The 16,204-nt window shown below is 36.2% G+C and overlaps 1 protein-coding gene across 2 annotated transcripts in view; it reads right to left on the minus strand.

Annotated features, from left to right (window-relative positions):
* Nucleotides 1-16,204, minus strand: part of LOC105829082 (1-phosphatidylinositol 4,5-bisphosphate phosphodiesterase epsilon-1) — a 135,299-nt gene that overhangs the window by 90,257 nt on the left and 28,838 nt on the right. The window lies entirely within an intron of this gene.

Genomic DNA, 16,204 nt, shown 5'->3' on the forward strand with positions numbered 1-16,204 from the left:
TATACAACAAATTAAAAAATTGTTGCTATTGCATTGCAGCAATATGAAATAGACTATGTTTAAATGCAATACAATTAAATAAAAGGAGAAAAAGCTCGTATCCTTTATTTTTGACTAATTGTGACGAATGAGTAAGCGAAAAAATTAATCTTGAAGTTTTAGGGAATTCAGTAAATTTAATTTCAAATTCTTTTTCGCTTTTATATATATGTATATATTGTACACCACTTAAAACTAATATCGTATGACATCTCTTACTATTCACTTAAAATGTGAGAATGTAATATTCTTTGATGATGAAGTAAAAGCTCATGCGACCTTATTTTTGCGGATTTCCACTTACTTTCTTTCCGCGAAACGTGTCGACCAGTGGATATTCAAGATCTTCGGTCGTAAAGATGACCATTAATCTTCGTTGCGTATCTTTTATCCGAATTATTTCAATTGAATGGCTGTGATATATTGACTTATGATACGCAGCAAAACTCTTAATGGAGATTGGAGATTGGAAATGAATACTTCCTTGATCAAATGTTGGCGATTTAAATGTTGATATTAATTTAATTGTTTTGATACAGTCATAAATAATATCATGAATATCTTCTCAAAATTTAAAAGATATTATCCCTTTAGAATATGTTTCTATAAACCTTTAAATCTTTTGTTGTAATGTATGCATACATGTCACATGGGTAACCGTTAATAACTGTTCTTTTATTTCTATTTGAGATTGTTTTCAGTAGAAAAACAAAAATTTGTTCATTCAAAATTACTTTAAAAATTTGCACAAACAACTTCTACAAAGTTGTAAAATATTTGCAAATTTAGTGAATTACGATTGACATAATACACAATAATATTAAGTGATAGTAGCAGACAGCAGTAATTTGTTTAAATTTTTAGTTTATTGCCTAATCGGTAATTCTAACGCTGACCATAGATGGATGACATAAATAAAAAAAAAAATACAAAGAAATATGGTTAACGGATGAGCGAAAGTTCGGAAAACGACCTTCGTAGATTCGTTTTTTATTCACATTACGACAGCACAGTAAAGGAGTAACCCTCAAAATTCCGCAAAATCCTCTTCTTGTCAAGTTCGATAACATAAATGGGTCAGTCTAAAAGATATTCTGAATAAGCTCTTCCTCGTTTGACGGTGTCGCCAAACAGAAATTCTCCTTCTATCGTACCGGCTTATTTTCAGAAGATTCAACAAAGATGGATCGTTTTGTTAATGAATTTTTATGGCGCCCTCTTTTTTATTCTTCTTTTCTGACCTCATCCAGGCATGTGTATATACAATATAATAAATGTCCAAAGAATTTTATTCGGTCGAAATTAATCGAAATTGCCTAATACATAACTAGTGTCACAAACAGTGCGTAAAGTTATAATAAATAATATGTATGATAAAATACATAATAATAAATTATATTAAATATATAATTTTATCAATAAATATATTGAATGAGTGCAAAGATTTTGATGGATTTTCAATAGATGCTGTAATCAATATTTTTGTGAAAGCGATCGATCTGTCAACGTTTAATTTATCAGTAACTTTTATTGAGATTCATGGTTCTGTAATCTACTAAATTGGTTTGTGAGATTGAAATAATTTTGTTTAAATTTAATCATCTTTCGCAGAATTAGAGAATTGACACAGCATTCCCTGCGAATACATCGCGAATGTTTTTTATAATATTCTGAAATATTTATTTCTTTCTAAAATTTAGATAATTTATATATATATATGTACATACATATTACATATATATAACATTTTTTAATTTATTTTTATTTTTATTTAAAAATTTATTTAAATTTATTAAATTCTTACTCGAGTTTTAACAATTTTTTAAATAATTATTCTATATATATTATTATTTGCCAATGGTGCAATAAGAAAATGCTATAAATCTATAAATAACTCATCAAAATTTGCACACATACACACACACACACACACACATTTATTCAATATTATTCTATCTACATTTATGTACAATACGCAAAAAAAATTTGCGTCAATAGACAACGCTTTAATTTGCAGCTAATCGTGATCTTTTCACAATGCATCATAATTTCAGATTAAAAATCGTGCGATTGCACTCCGCGAAAAGATATATACGGGCTTGTTTGTTGTCAGATCAATACGCTTATTTATCTCGGATCGGGCGGAATAGAGAACGGGACGTATTGTCCCGGGGCTGCTAGGCGCGAATGACTTTAATTGATTCCTTAAATTGCACCGCGCACCCTCACGTCGACGGTCGGCGAAAACGCGCCGTGTAGAAAGTGGATTTGAATAGACAATATGCCCGACGGGGGAACGCGGGTACAGCCGGGGTGAAAAGGAAAGAATGAAAGGTTACGAGAGAATCGTGAGGTGCGGACGGCAGAGGGGCGGGAGAGGGAGGGCGACAGCGCTGCGGGGGCGAGGGAGAAAAATAGAAATGGGTTTCAGCAGTTAATATCAGAGTGAATAGAGGAGCAATCGGTATGAACCGAAGCGGAATGACCTTATTGCCAGATCTGAACCTATTCCGCTGTTGAGTTTTTTTTTCTGTTTTCTTCCTTTCTCCCTTTTTTTAATGTTTACATTTTATTATTCAGCGGAGAGAGTTTCAAATTTAGCTGGCCCCATTCAGATTGCTTATCCTTGTAGTACGCGTTCGTTCATCTCGATAACGTGTCGTCTTCACCTCGGCGGCAAACTTGAAAGAGTTGATTTCGATGGAAAAGAGGAGTGGAAGGCAAGGCGCAAGGAAACTTTTCTCTCGCTTTCTCTCTCTCTCTCTCTCTCTCTCTCTCTCTCTCTCTCTCTCTCTCTCTCCCTCTGCCGCTTTTCTTATCTCTCTTGAAGCGTGTTGATTTAAGTTTGTCCGCTGGCTTTTTCTTGTTTCCCTCCCTTCTCTCGCTCTCGCTCACTGTGTCTCTTTCCTGTATGTAAGTTACGTTCCGTGTGATTCACATGAATTTTTGAGCAGACAAAGAGTTTTATGGCAGGATGAAATTATTCATGTACGAAACGTTGAACGGGTGGAATAGTAGTATAAGTCATATTCTTCTCATTTTGCGGAATAAAAAAGATTTGCGAATGTACCCAGTGTAAAATCCAACTAAGCTCCACCGGGACTTTTCTGTGATTTCCGTAAGAAGAGAAATCCTGTAATTTTCTGTCATGCCGAAATAATTCGGGAGATGATCCATTCATTCATGAAAATTCAACACTGATTACATACAATGATGTGTCCACTGTATCGAGCGTGTCATAAATTGAACCGATATTGCATATGGTGTCCTCTCATCGATTCCGGGCAATTCCTATCGCCAATTTTTTTTACAATGGGGCGCAATAATGTCCCTAAGCTTAACAGTCTGCTAGCGTAAGAAAGACGAGAATGCATGGACGATCGCTTTCAATACACGCGAATAGGTAATAAAGCGAATTACATAAGAGAATACCGTCTTTACGAGATGGAAGAGGAAACGTTTCGATGGTGTAATTTCTTCAATTCATTCAATCGCGCATGTTTATTCAATGGGTTTTCAAATACGCTCACACACTCGTTCATATGCGAGATTGACGTATATAAGGCTCGGTTTGTCGAGTAATCTTCACGTTTGGATTTTGCGTACGAATGAAAGTCCGTAAAGATGTCCAATTATCTTCGTATTTTTTAAAGCGATTATTTTACCGGTGATTCGTCGGACATATGTTATTTACGCCGCTAACACCCAAATCTTGCATAATAATCGAATAATTAATAAATCATTGCTCACGTAATTATGCATATTACGATAATCATTTACTGTTTGATTATTCCGTTCCGTGTGCGCGTAGAGATATTTTGATGAATTTCTGGCAGAAATAATAGATACATCAATTACGGGGACTTACTGCATTTATCCTGATAAACTATTAAGAGACGCGTCAATTGCTGCGGGATTTGCTGCGTTTATATCGATGAACTATGTATGCTCAAAAGCAGATTTATATACATATCGCGGAAATGGGACATTGTTGGTTACATATTAATGACAGACGGAACGGAAACACAAACGGATAATCACGTGCTTTGTTCTCGAACTCATTCCATCAATTATTATCAAATCTTTGCATCTACTACCTGACCGCGGAGCTCTATTTTTATCCTTATTATCCGACGTATTATCATAATCGATAATGATTCTCGCCAAAGTCACTGCGGATAGTAATTTATTCTACTTAAGTCTTGCGCCGCCGCTAAAACAGCAATTTCAGAGAAGCCCGAAAGCTGTTCTACATTCGAGAACTGCGCTCTCTCCTCGTCGACGTGACAAAAACTCTGCGAGTAACTCCGTGTGTCAGTGGGCACAAATACCATTTCTGCAAATCTATTATTTGCATACGTCACACAATAAATTTGCACGCTCAATTGATGTACGCGCGGCGAAATATTTATGAACTTGGCGCGCGAACGAATGATGTAAAAAAGAGATATTGTTGTTTCACTCGGTAAAAACTAAAGAAAAAATGGGAACTGAAACGTAAAATAGGAAATGCGCTATTCCTTCTGTCAATTTAATACGATTTTTTACAGTAGTTTTTAATTATTATTTAATGTTCATTGTGTTTATGGTATAAAATGTTTTATGAAATATTTTGATAGTTAAAATTATATTAAAGATGAGAAACAATATTTGGTGTGTTGTGTCTTCCGAAAAATATTTTCGGTTTACAAACATTTGGTTACTACATATCTTGTAGTTACATATCTTATTAGATATATATTTTTTTTCTGTGCATTTTCATTACAATCATAACTTGCAAGAAAATTTATAACCGTTTGTAAACCGAAAATATTTTTCGGAAGACACGACGTGGCTTCGGAGAATTTTACGCGTCAGTTAGACCCGGAGATTATACGGGTACGAAGAGTCTCGCGTGTCTGAAACTTTAACAACGTCTATAAGCGCGCATCGTTTCGCGAGCGCGTTGTCCTCATTTGATGGCCCCGAGTATAGAATTTCTTTCTTGGGATACGCGTTTCGGGGATACGAGGCGCCATTGGAACAGAACGCCGCGCCGTGCACCGCCATCGATCGACGACGAAATTCTCAAGTATCGAGTGTCTCATATCCGTTGGTCTTTATTTACGGCCTGCCATAAATTCGTTTTGTACGTTCAGTCACGCGCGCGGATGCGACGCGACTCTAACACGTCGCTCCTCGGAAGTTGCTCCGATATCGACGGAAACCGTTTGGATTTCGTATACCTCGGATCTCGCATTCGTCCGTCGCTACGTTGGTTTTACTACTGCGGGAATCTGATCGACGTGCGCGCAGCGCTTCGCGGCTTGGATACAATCGACAAGGATTGATATTAAAATTTTTCAAGTTGTAATGGCAAGAGTGTATTTTTCTAATAATTCCCGATATAAATTTTATATTTTTATGTTTAACACAATAAGAGTTTACATGCTCTCTTTTCCTCTCTCTCTCTCCCTCTCTCTCTCTCTCTCTCTCTCTCTCTCTCTCTCTCTCTGATGTAACAGTAGTTAGTCGGTATGAATATAAAAACAGAGATATTCGCATTACTGTTAATTTACAGCCATTGCTGACTTTTTACAATTTTCCAAGCGAAATATTTCCCACGCAGTACAATACTTGCACGCTACGGAATATATATGTTCCGTCAATATTGAAAAGATCAATTGCATGTTGATTTTCATTTTATTCGCTCAATTCTATAACTCTATATAACACTACATAGACGGGATTACTTTTGCAAGATAATGAAGAGAAAAGGTTTTTAGAGATTGTACATCAAATAACGTTGGAAATTGCGTTGAATTTCATTTTTAATATCTACGATATCCATGGTGTTTGTTTTATTTCCTTAAGTATACATTTTGAAATTTTCTTTTTATAGCGCAAGAAATAAATCTTTCCGAAGCACTCTTATTGCTTTAGCGAAAATCTTATTTAATTAACTTGAGAAGTATATTTAATTACACGAAAGTTTGTAATGCAAACAGTTGGACGTTTCATATTTCATTTTGTCTTCAAATCCTGCGACATATTGCGCACACAACAAGTTATTACTTATATTATTGTAATCAGTTGAATATCACTTGATAATAAATTATATTAATAATTTAAATAAAAAATTACTTAATAATTTAATTTTTATTAAGTTAATTATTAAATTAATTTAAATCAATAAGTTGAAACAATATTTTGAATTTTGATATCGATTCTCCACAGTTAGTTGTATTATTTTCAGGTTAATAAATTAAACAGTTCACAATTTATGATTTTGTTTTTTTTAAAAATATTTTTTTAAGGAAGAAAAAGAGAAAATGGATATGAAAAGAAGGTTAACATTAATTTTTGTATAAAACAAAAAAGAATAAAAGAATAAAAGTAAAAATTAATTTTTAAACTAAAATACTTGCTTTGTATGTTTTAATTGCTATTAACATTAATACAAAGAGTATGAAAAGAGTAAACAATATTATAAATTAGCATCAAATGATAACAAAAAATAAATAAAAAGATCCTGCCGATTAAAATAAATGGTTTGAGTTATACAGCATAGTTAAGATTCTCCAATTCAATCTCTTCGCGAGGATTGAACTCGAAAAGTAAAAATCTCAGGAAGCGCATTTGCCGGCCGATGTCTTGACTTTAACTCGCACGTCTCTCGAGATCCATGTCATGTATGGGCTTACAACCGCTACCTTTGCAGTCGTCGCTTTTACTACCGCGGGAATCCAATGTATATAGCGTCGTCTCGACAACCATAGCAGTCCGCGAAAAGGCCAACAGCCCTGTAAATCGGCAAAGCTCCCCTCGGGCGCGACGGGCCTCTGTGCGATTACTTAGCAGCAGGACGTACATGCGGGGTGTCAGCTCCCGATGTTCCTGAACTCAACAAGCGTTTCGCGGCGGAATTCCGTCGTGGCTTCCGTCTCCACAAAGCCGATACTTATACGCCTCTTAGATGCGGAACGTGCGCAAACTGCTACTAAGGTGTATCCCAGGTCCTATGACCTCCGGCGATGTTAAATGCCAGACAGAGCACTTCCAGACGAGATTTTAAGCTCTCTCGATTTCTCATCACGCTCACGACTCGCCCGTCTAACCAGTCGACCCGCGAAGTTGTTGAAACTAATGCTCTTACTATTATCATTGCTCTGTTTATATCGCTGTATTGAACACTGAGAATACGAAAAAAAACTTTCGCTAAAGTATTTAAAAGCTGTTTATAAATTGGACTAAAAATAATTTTGTTAATTTTGTTGTTGTTGAAATAATTATGTAGGACGCTCAAACTAGTTGCTAAAATGTTGGAACTTTTATGCAACATTCGTTATCATTCTTTATTACTATTTTAATATGATTTAACAGAATTATCTTCTAACTAAATTTACATATATTTTATAATAAAATCGTTCTTTTTCATTTATCAATTTATTTAGTTGATTATTTAGTTGATTAGAAAGATTTATTATGATATAATATTTTTTATAATCTATTTTGTTGTATATATATGTATATACATATGTACATATATATACAAATGTTGTAAAATTATATTTATATATTTATAACATGAAAATAATTTATAATTTTGTAATACGTCTTTATAATATGATTTTATTTATTTTTCTCTTCTATTTTTCTTTTCCACTTATTCACAAAACTGAATATTATCTAATTAGAGAATTATATTTTCTCCAATATTTAGAAATCAAATATTATATGATGCCTTATACTCAGATAGCAAAACTTCCGAATGACACACGGTTTTGTTGAAAGATCTAAAGAGTTAGCTATGCCCTAAACAGATCTAAAAATAATTTCGTTGAATCACTAAAATAATTATGGAGGAACGTTCAGGCACAAAGCAATGCCACAAAGAGTTTTGACACTCTAGCAACCTATTTGAGCGTCCTACATAATTATTTTGATGGTCTAACAATGTTATTTTTAGATATGCATTCAACTAAATTAAACACTTTAACGAAACCGTTCTTTCTGTAAATATTTGTGAACAATAGATTATTAAATCATACGAAAGATATTATAGATATTTAATTTAATTATATATTTTTATTCTTCAAATATTAACCCAAAATTCACTGAAATCGATTTTATTCCAACTATTATATTAAGATATAGCATACTCTTTGTATTCTCAATTGTAAATAATATCTGACACTTTTGATACTTGGACGTGCATTCCCAAATTTCGAAATAGAATTGCAACGTCATATTTTACATGCATATTTCAAAAATCATTTAGGAAGATTGCATGGTATCCTTGCAAGAAACGTAGAACGTGTTACATCTATTCTTGTTTCGCACGAAACTCTCACGATCATCACGTTGGATTGTGGCAGAGCGGACTGGTCCCTATTGGTTTCTTGTTCGGCAGCCAATTTCGGAACGAACCGGAAAATGGGTGGCTGTGTAGAGAATCATGCGTTCGCATGAATGCGCAAGGCTGATCGTTTGTAGAGCATGTACAAAGTAGGAATCCCGTGATGATATCGCAAAAAATTTGAAATTTGTTCACAGTATCATTACTATCATTAGAGATCACTATTTTTACTTGTGGAGTTTTGATGCTGTTGAAAATAGATCACTTCGAAATCAAGGAACATAAAAATAACTATAAGCTTGATTCTAATCTTTTACACATACGTTTTATTATTTCAATATTTAATTTCGCAAATATTTTAAGATATCAGGTACAATCGTAAACAACGATTCCTTTTTTTGTCTACAAAATAAATACAGATCATATAAAAATATGACAAATACATTTTGAGTACGTTTTGCCCTTTAAAATTAGCATTATTTAATTGTGCTGTTTTTGCTTCGTACGCATAAACATAATGACATTGACTACAACATTTTTGTTATAATTTTAAATTATGTTAAATCGCGTAAAATAAAACAAATACTCGAAATTTTAAAATTTATTTTTATTACAATGTTACTATCTATTTACGTTAGAAATATGTAACAATTAAATAAAGAGAGATAACTATTAATATTGTTATCGTACGTGCAAAAGTTTCGAAAATTTCCATGATAAAAATTCTGGAAAATTAAACACGCGCGGTGTTTTCGCGTACAGCCATTCGGTCCTCCGTCGTGCGAAGTGCGCAGCACAATACTGATCCATTTGCTATGTTAAAATATGCAGACGATAGCCTTTGAAGTCACTTACCCGGGCGCCCATTGCGGAAGCTCTGTGTCGAGTGTTCCAGATCGTTTCGCGTGCCGCGCATCTCAAGTTTCTTTGCAAAAGGTTAACCACTTCCGCCGGCGAGTTTTAATTACGAGCCGCTTCAATTGCGAACCGTTTCCAATTTAACAAGCATCCACGAGGCAAAAGTAATCCCGCGCTAAAACGGATAATATTTTGCGTTTTCCCATTATCTCTCACCGAGACGCGCATATCGTAGATAAGTGTGGATATCGCGTTCGGGACGCGATGCGAATCAAAGCCGTGAAAGGAATATCTCGGGTTTCGGAGAGCCAAAGGAGCAAAGAACAAAGAACGCTCTTGTGGATTACCTTCTCTGTTACGCGTATTCTCCTCTCCAAATGATAGGGTATATAACAAAGTAACCGATCTTTTCTACGGCTAAAATAACGTCAGCGTTTTCAACGCTTAAAATAATGTACGCTTAAAACACTTTTGACTAACCAGGCCAACGAGCGAAACGACGATTTCGTACTTGTTTCTTGTCGAATATAATACGTGCGCGGGAGAGTTAATGAGCGGGGCGGCGTCGGACTTGCCCATCGATCATCGAAGGTCGGGCAGGATTCGAGGGCTCGCATAGAAAAAAGGAAGAACACAAAAACACAAAAAACGTTACCACAAAGTTAACGTCATCAGATAATTAATATTTAACCGTAAATAAAGCACAGATTATTTAAAATAACATGTATCAAAGTGCATGGTAAAAAAACATATATTTATGGTCCTTGTTAAATTTTTTGTGTTGAATTTTTAACATGTCTAGTGTTAATTTAACATAATGTGATTATATTATTTGAATATTTCATGTTTAATTGATATTCAACATTTCTTAGTGTTAAGATAACATAATTTATAGGTGAACATGAATAACATAAAATGTAGTTTTAAAACATAAATTCTGAGATTCTGAGAATAATTAATGAGTAAAATGCACGTGTCAACATGTTATAAATATTTATTTTACTGAAGAAGTTATATCAAAGTATTATATTTTTTGTGTTAGTTTTTTACATAAAGTTTATGTTACTTTCTAACGTATTTATTTTATGTTAAATTAATATAAAAATTTTAGTGGTCTGTACGAAATTAATATATACGAATAGGCAGACTGGAAAATAACACATATTTATAATAACATTTCATTTTTAGCAATTAACTTTGTTATATCTGTAATGGTAACGGTAATGTTAAATTTTTATACACAGTTTTCTACTATGCAGTAACGAATTTACCGTTTGTAAATATAATATATGTTTTGTAAATATAATATATGCTTGTGGACCATGTTGCAATTTGCAAAAACCGTTGTTGATTTCGTATTGAATTGATTAAAAAGTGACATGGGCAACTGAGTCATTCTAAAAATAAAAAAAAATAAAAAAAAAACAGGTTAATTAAAATTTCGTGGAAAACTAATTCGGAAAAAAATAACGAAGAAATGGTAACGCGTTACTTTTACAAAGTAACGTTTTTAACGAATATAGGTACGTTTATTATGTTTCACGTTACACGTCTAATCAAAGCAACGCTGCGGAACAATGCCGTTTTGTCTAAGCTTCTTCCTTTTTTCCCCCCTCTCCTATTTACGTAGCAGCTGAGTCCGAATGAGTCGACAGTTTCGTATGTACGCGGTTTTCATGTTCGTGTATACGTGCAATGTGCAACCAGCCCGCACATGGAAGCCACACGGACGCAAAATCCGCGAGAACGCAGTACCCCGGTCCGCGCGTTTATTCCATTGTACCGTCGGCACGTTCGTTACATCCATAAGATTTCACTCTTACGTCGTGTGTGCGCGTAATCCGTATTCAGGGTGAACGACAGTTTGCTACTCCTCCCGCGGTATGCGGGCGAGATGTGAGGAGGCGCAATGATAAGATCGGCCGATACGATATCGCGAACGTCGCGCGTACGTACATCGGCGAGAAAACGAGGGAACGAGATGGAACGATAGACTATCGGAATATTTCTCATATTGTACGAGTAACTTCTTCAGATCCCATTAGTCGGACTCAGACTATCTAGGTCGCTGGCGGACAATTATGTCTTTCAAAGGGTTCTACTGTAAAAATGTAAAAAAATTTTTTGGTTTGCTCTTTTGACATTTAGAAAAAACGATTGTACAAAATTATATGACCCGAAGCGGTTTTACTGGATTTTTTTTTGCACATGTCCAAGTTTGAGGTAGATTGCAAAACGGGAAAAATCGTCCGGGTCAATACGATCTAGATTAGCCTGCGGAGAGTTAGGAACCGCGTTATGAGCGCTTGAAAGTAGACGCGTTAAGAGTCCCCGGAACAAGCCCACTGATAAGCCCCACTTTACGACCGAGTTTCATGATTCGAGTAACGACATTTTCGATGCCGTTGCGCGCTCTAACTCCGCTCCCTCGGAGGGGAAAGTAAGAGGGAATAAGACGCGCGAGGGAAACAGGAGACGGCAGCCGGGTTGGTATCTGTAGTCTCGGCGGAGAGAATGTCGCGTGGAAACGTGTCACTAAAACTTTATAAGCAACCCGGTCGGGGAATCCAGACAGACAGCCAGAGGTGTTGAAAAAGAGGCGGCACGGCGGATTTTATCCTAGGAGGGAATAGCTTGTGAGACAGACAACACGGCTCTTATACTCCAGCGGCTTTCCGGGTAAGAACAACGCCAAGAATGAAGAATGGAGGGACCGACGTGAAAGCAATCACCCCGAGGCGAGTCGATCGATTTTAATAAAATTAAAAGGAATCTTTCGCTGCGTGTCAACAGTGCGGCCAACCGTTCCGCGCTGTTACCTGAAAGAGAGAGAGAGAGAGAGAAAGAGAGAGAGAGAGAGAGATGCGGAAAAAATAATCTCCAGTGAGTATCCGTGAATTATTGATCATAGTGCCGGCTAAATCGATCATTTATTTGCCGTCCTGCACGGTATCGCGCGCTTGACAGCCTGTTACGGAAGTTGCATAATCTTTGGCCCCGCTATAGCCGGCGTGAACCGGCATTACTTGGCTGGAAGGGCTGCCACAACGGGACCTATTCTACTTGACGTCCGACGTTGATTGCCGTCGTGGTTGTCACTCATTGTCAGATTACAGCTACGTCTCTACCCGCTTTCAACGACGGCGCACCATCAGCTTCTTGCGACATCCAATATCCAAAAGAATTTACATTTATTTTTTTCCCCTTTTTTTCTTCTAAATATGATTTAACAGACATGATAAAAGGATACAACAGTGTAGATATTTCGCTACAGATAGTTCTGTCAATCGTGATTTTTTTAATATTCGGAAGATTTTTTCAATCAATTTTTTTTAAAGAGTATTTTTTTTTAACTAAAACGCACACAGCGATAGCTTTTTACTTACAGATAACGAAAGAGAATCGGAGCTTTTTACAGTACAGAAACGAAATTTTATTCTTCGATAAAAATTTTTAACTACCTTCAATTAATGTTCTACGAGTGAGTTTAAATTCGGAGATTACTCGCCAAATATTTATAATCCAAATGTTTAAACAATGCGCAAAAGACGTAATTAAAGCGTCTGCGAATAAAAACAAGCGCGATTAATGAGGTAATTTTCACTGCAATTCTCAGACGTGCCCTCAACCGTGAAATTAGACAACGATATACTTAATAACAAGGAAATGTATGCTTAATGATAGCGCAACTTTTTATGGTCAATTAATGCAAGGTGATTTGGTACGATTTATCGTTCACAAACAAGTACGGATGTGAGTGCTGCGTGATAAATCCAACGTGATTAAGTTACCAACGACGAGATTTATGTGGGGAAACATAGCGTACAATGTACGGATGGACGGACGGCACATAAATGCCGTAAATTTATCGAGGTAAATGTAAACATTATGAATCTGCTCCGTGGCATCTGGCAGTGCTCGCATTTCATTTTTTTTTTTTTTTTTATGATTCTCACTCAGATTTTTACGACAATGTATTTTAATAAAACTAATTTCCTCGAGAAACCATACTAAAAATAGCCAGATTAACAATGTATTTTCAGCACTTGGAGGGACTTGTAACTTAATGCACATGACGGGCTGCGCGTATATTTTGCCGACGAAATGAAATTCTCTCGAAAAGGAAGTGTCGTCTTTATTTCAAGCTGAAGAGCTTTCAACGTATTAAGTTTAAACCATGTTTCCACGTAACACCGAATTACCGTACCGTCCGTAATCGTTGCTCTTAATTGCATTATGCTATTTAGTTTTGTTATTTTGCGCAAGATTTTCCCCCCACTTGATTTCTGGCAGTTCGCACAGGATTCATTTTGTCGTCGGCGCTGTTTAAATTATTATTATTAGCACGCGGGCGTTTCTGCCGCGTGTAATTAAAATATTTCAATTTCACACTTTTGAAAGTTTTCAGCTTCATTTCAAGTTGCCTCGTGACTCGGTGTAGAAGTATCCGCGAGGAACGATTGGCACGCGATGTTCCGTAATTAACATGAGAATTCGAGAAACACAACCTCGTGGCACTTTTAACAACAAATTCTGGCAATTTGCAAATTCTAGCAGATCTTCCGAATTGAGCAACTTTTATTTAAATAGAGATTTAAAAAATATTAGTTATTTACAGTAATCGATTAAACATTTCTCTTTCGCATAGCAATGGATACAAATTTAAATATTGTAAATAATTAATGCTTTTTCAATGGCCATCCACAAATAAATCCTTTTTCTGGTGCGGTTAAAAAAGTACACAAAAATGCATTATTTATTTTTAAATATTATTCTTGTTAGCTTCGAATAAATAAATCGCCGTAGTTCACCGTAGAATTTAATTTATCTTGAGCTCAACCATGCTCGTTTAAATCAAAAGTAATGATTAAGGTTACAATCCTTTTTTTTGTTTTCCTTTCACGTTTTCCCGACGATAAAAATCCACGACAATCGGTCGCGCAACAAGATTACTTCGAATTAATGAAATTCCAGGCAGTGCGTAAGAGAGACAAACTAGCTGAAACGAAAACCGAGAAGAGAAGAGAGCAATCTCGACAGAACTGCAGCAGCAGGTTCTCCAATATTTCATTAAAATTATTTGGAAAACCTGCAATATAAAAAAAGTCGATCGCGGCTGTTCGGTACGGTGCCCGCTTTTATCAATAAATTGGCGCTCGTTTCACCTTCTTCTTGCTTGTGCGCTCTCCCTCTTTTATTTTTTTCGTCGCGCGCTCTCTCCAATTCGCGATAGCTTCAGCTTGCTCCGACATATAACTCGCAGCATCGCTCGCTGTGTTTCCAAATTGCGCGATTTAATTCCTTTAATATTCGCGATTTTCAAATGGAAATGGCAAATGTGGAAATGATGAGTAACGAAGACTTGTCCTTATAATATCATGTATATCATTTTATTTAGGAAAAACAAAAAAATATTGCAAAACGACGTGCTTTATAATTTCATGGAGTAATTTGAAGTACAAGAAAATATAACAATATAAAAATTACATTTTCCAGTTATCTCGTCCGTGATTAATAGTACAGTCGGAGCCTCGATAAATTGCCCTATTCAAAAATTTCCTACGTATTCGCGCCGTCGTTCACAGTCACGTAGGAAAAACTCGTGAAAAATTCACGTCTCCCATTTTATTAAATAGAGTCTCGGGACAGAGAAGGTTTAACGTTGCGACTTCCTTTCTCTTAATCCCATTCGCGGGAAAGTAGCTCCGTCGACGACCGGTCGAGGAGTCGGTCGCGTCGCGGCATTAATCAAGATGATTGCGAAACGAGGGGCGAGCGGTCCCGTGGCGCCGGGAATGTCCTGCGGGAGAATTAAAAAGCGGGAAAAAGTTTGCCTGCACCCCTCCCTCTCCTCCTCGTTCGTGCGCGAACGAGCACGAGACTCTCGTTCGAATTCTGCGCGAAGCTTCTTCCACACAATCGCTCCCTGCAAATCCTTTCTATGCAAATTCGCCCGCGCGTCCTTCTTCCCGAGCGGCGAGGCCTCTCCTTTTCCTACGGCCGCGCGTACCGTCGATCGTTCCCCTTCCGATCGCCATCCCCTCCGAAGTTTCTTTGCGGCGTTTGCCACTGAGCTTACTCGTTTTGCATTAAAGTTAATAAAGCGGCTGCTCGAGAGCTCAACTTCGTTATTTCGTTCTCGGGCAATTCGCCCCTCAAGTGGACGAGGTATAGGACAAACAACGATAAACGATGACAACTGTACCGCCGTTTGATGTAATTATTGCGGAATTGTGGGAATAAAAAAAAAGAATAAAGAGGGGAGACGACCTCATCTTTATCCGGCTATTTCATTTTCCAAGGAAATGCCCCTTTTGTTACATCACAAGCGACGTAGAAATATCCGTGCCGTCTCCGGCGGTTTTCCCAAAGGTATCCTTCGTATCGCAGCATTTTTCTGCGAATTTTTGCCCTATCGGATCGCGCGACTTATACCCGGTGATGCAAACGTATACCTTCGCGAGATAACAAACTGCTCGATGTATTATCTGCACGAGTACGGTAATAAATTTGCGACGATACGTATATCTGTAAATTCATGCGGAAGTAGCAAATTTCTGAATCTGTAGGGTATTGCGCTAAGATTCCCGTTTCCATGTGCAATATATTTTTTTGCAACATCGGAATAATGTTTCGATAACAATAATAAGATATAATGTTATGATAATAGAATTGATTATCAAATTGTCTTCATCTATTCACATTCTTGAAGGTTTAATGCATACAAATGCTCAAACTTTTAACATTATAATAACATATTAATATTAAATATCGTATATATAATCTACCTTGACATCGAAATAAATAGGAAAATTGCAGCGTGGTTGTAAATATTATAATTTTATATTACAAATCATGTGGAAAGGTTGCGTAAATTGAATTTATTTTTTCGTGAAAATTTGATTTCAAATTTAGAGTTATATTTGCTAATACACTTTATAATATATAACGTAATAAAATTGTGCGCTT

The sequence above is a fragment of the Monomorium pharaonis genome, chromosome 2 (genome assembly GCF_013373865.1).
Source record: "Monomorium pharaonis isolate MP-MQ-018 chromosome 2, ASM1337386v2, whole genome shotgun sequence".
In the NCBI taxonomy this organism is placed as follows: domain Eukaryota; kingdom Metazoa; phylum Arthropoda; class Insecta; order Hymenoptera; family Formicidae; genus Monomorium; species Monomorium pharaonis.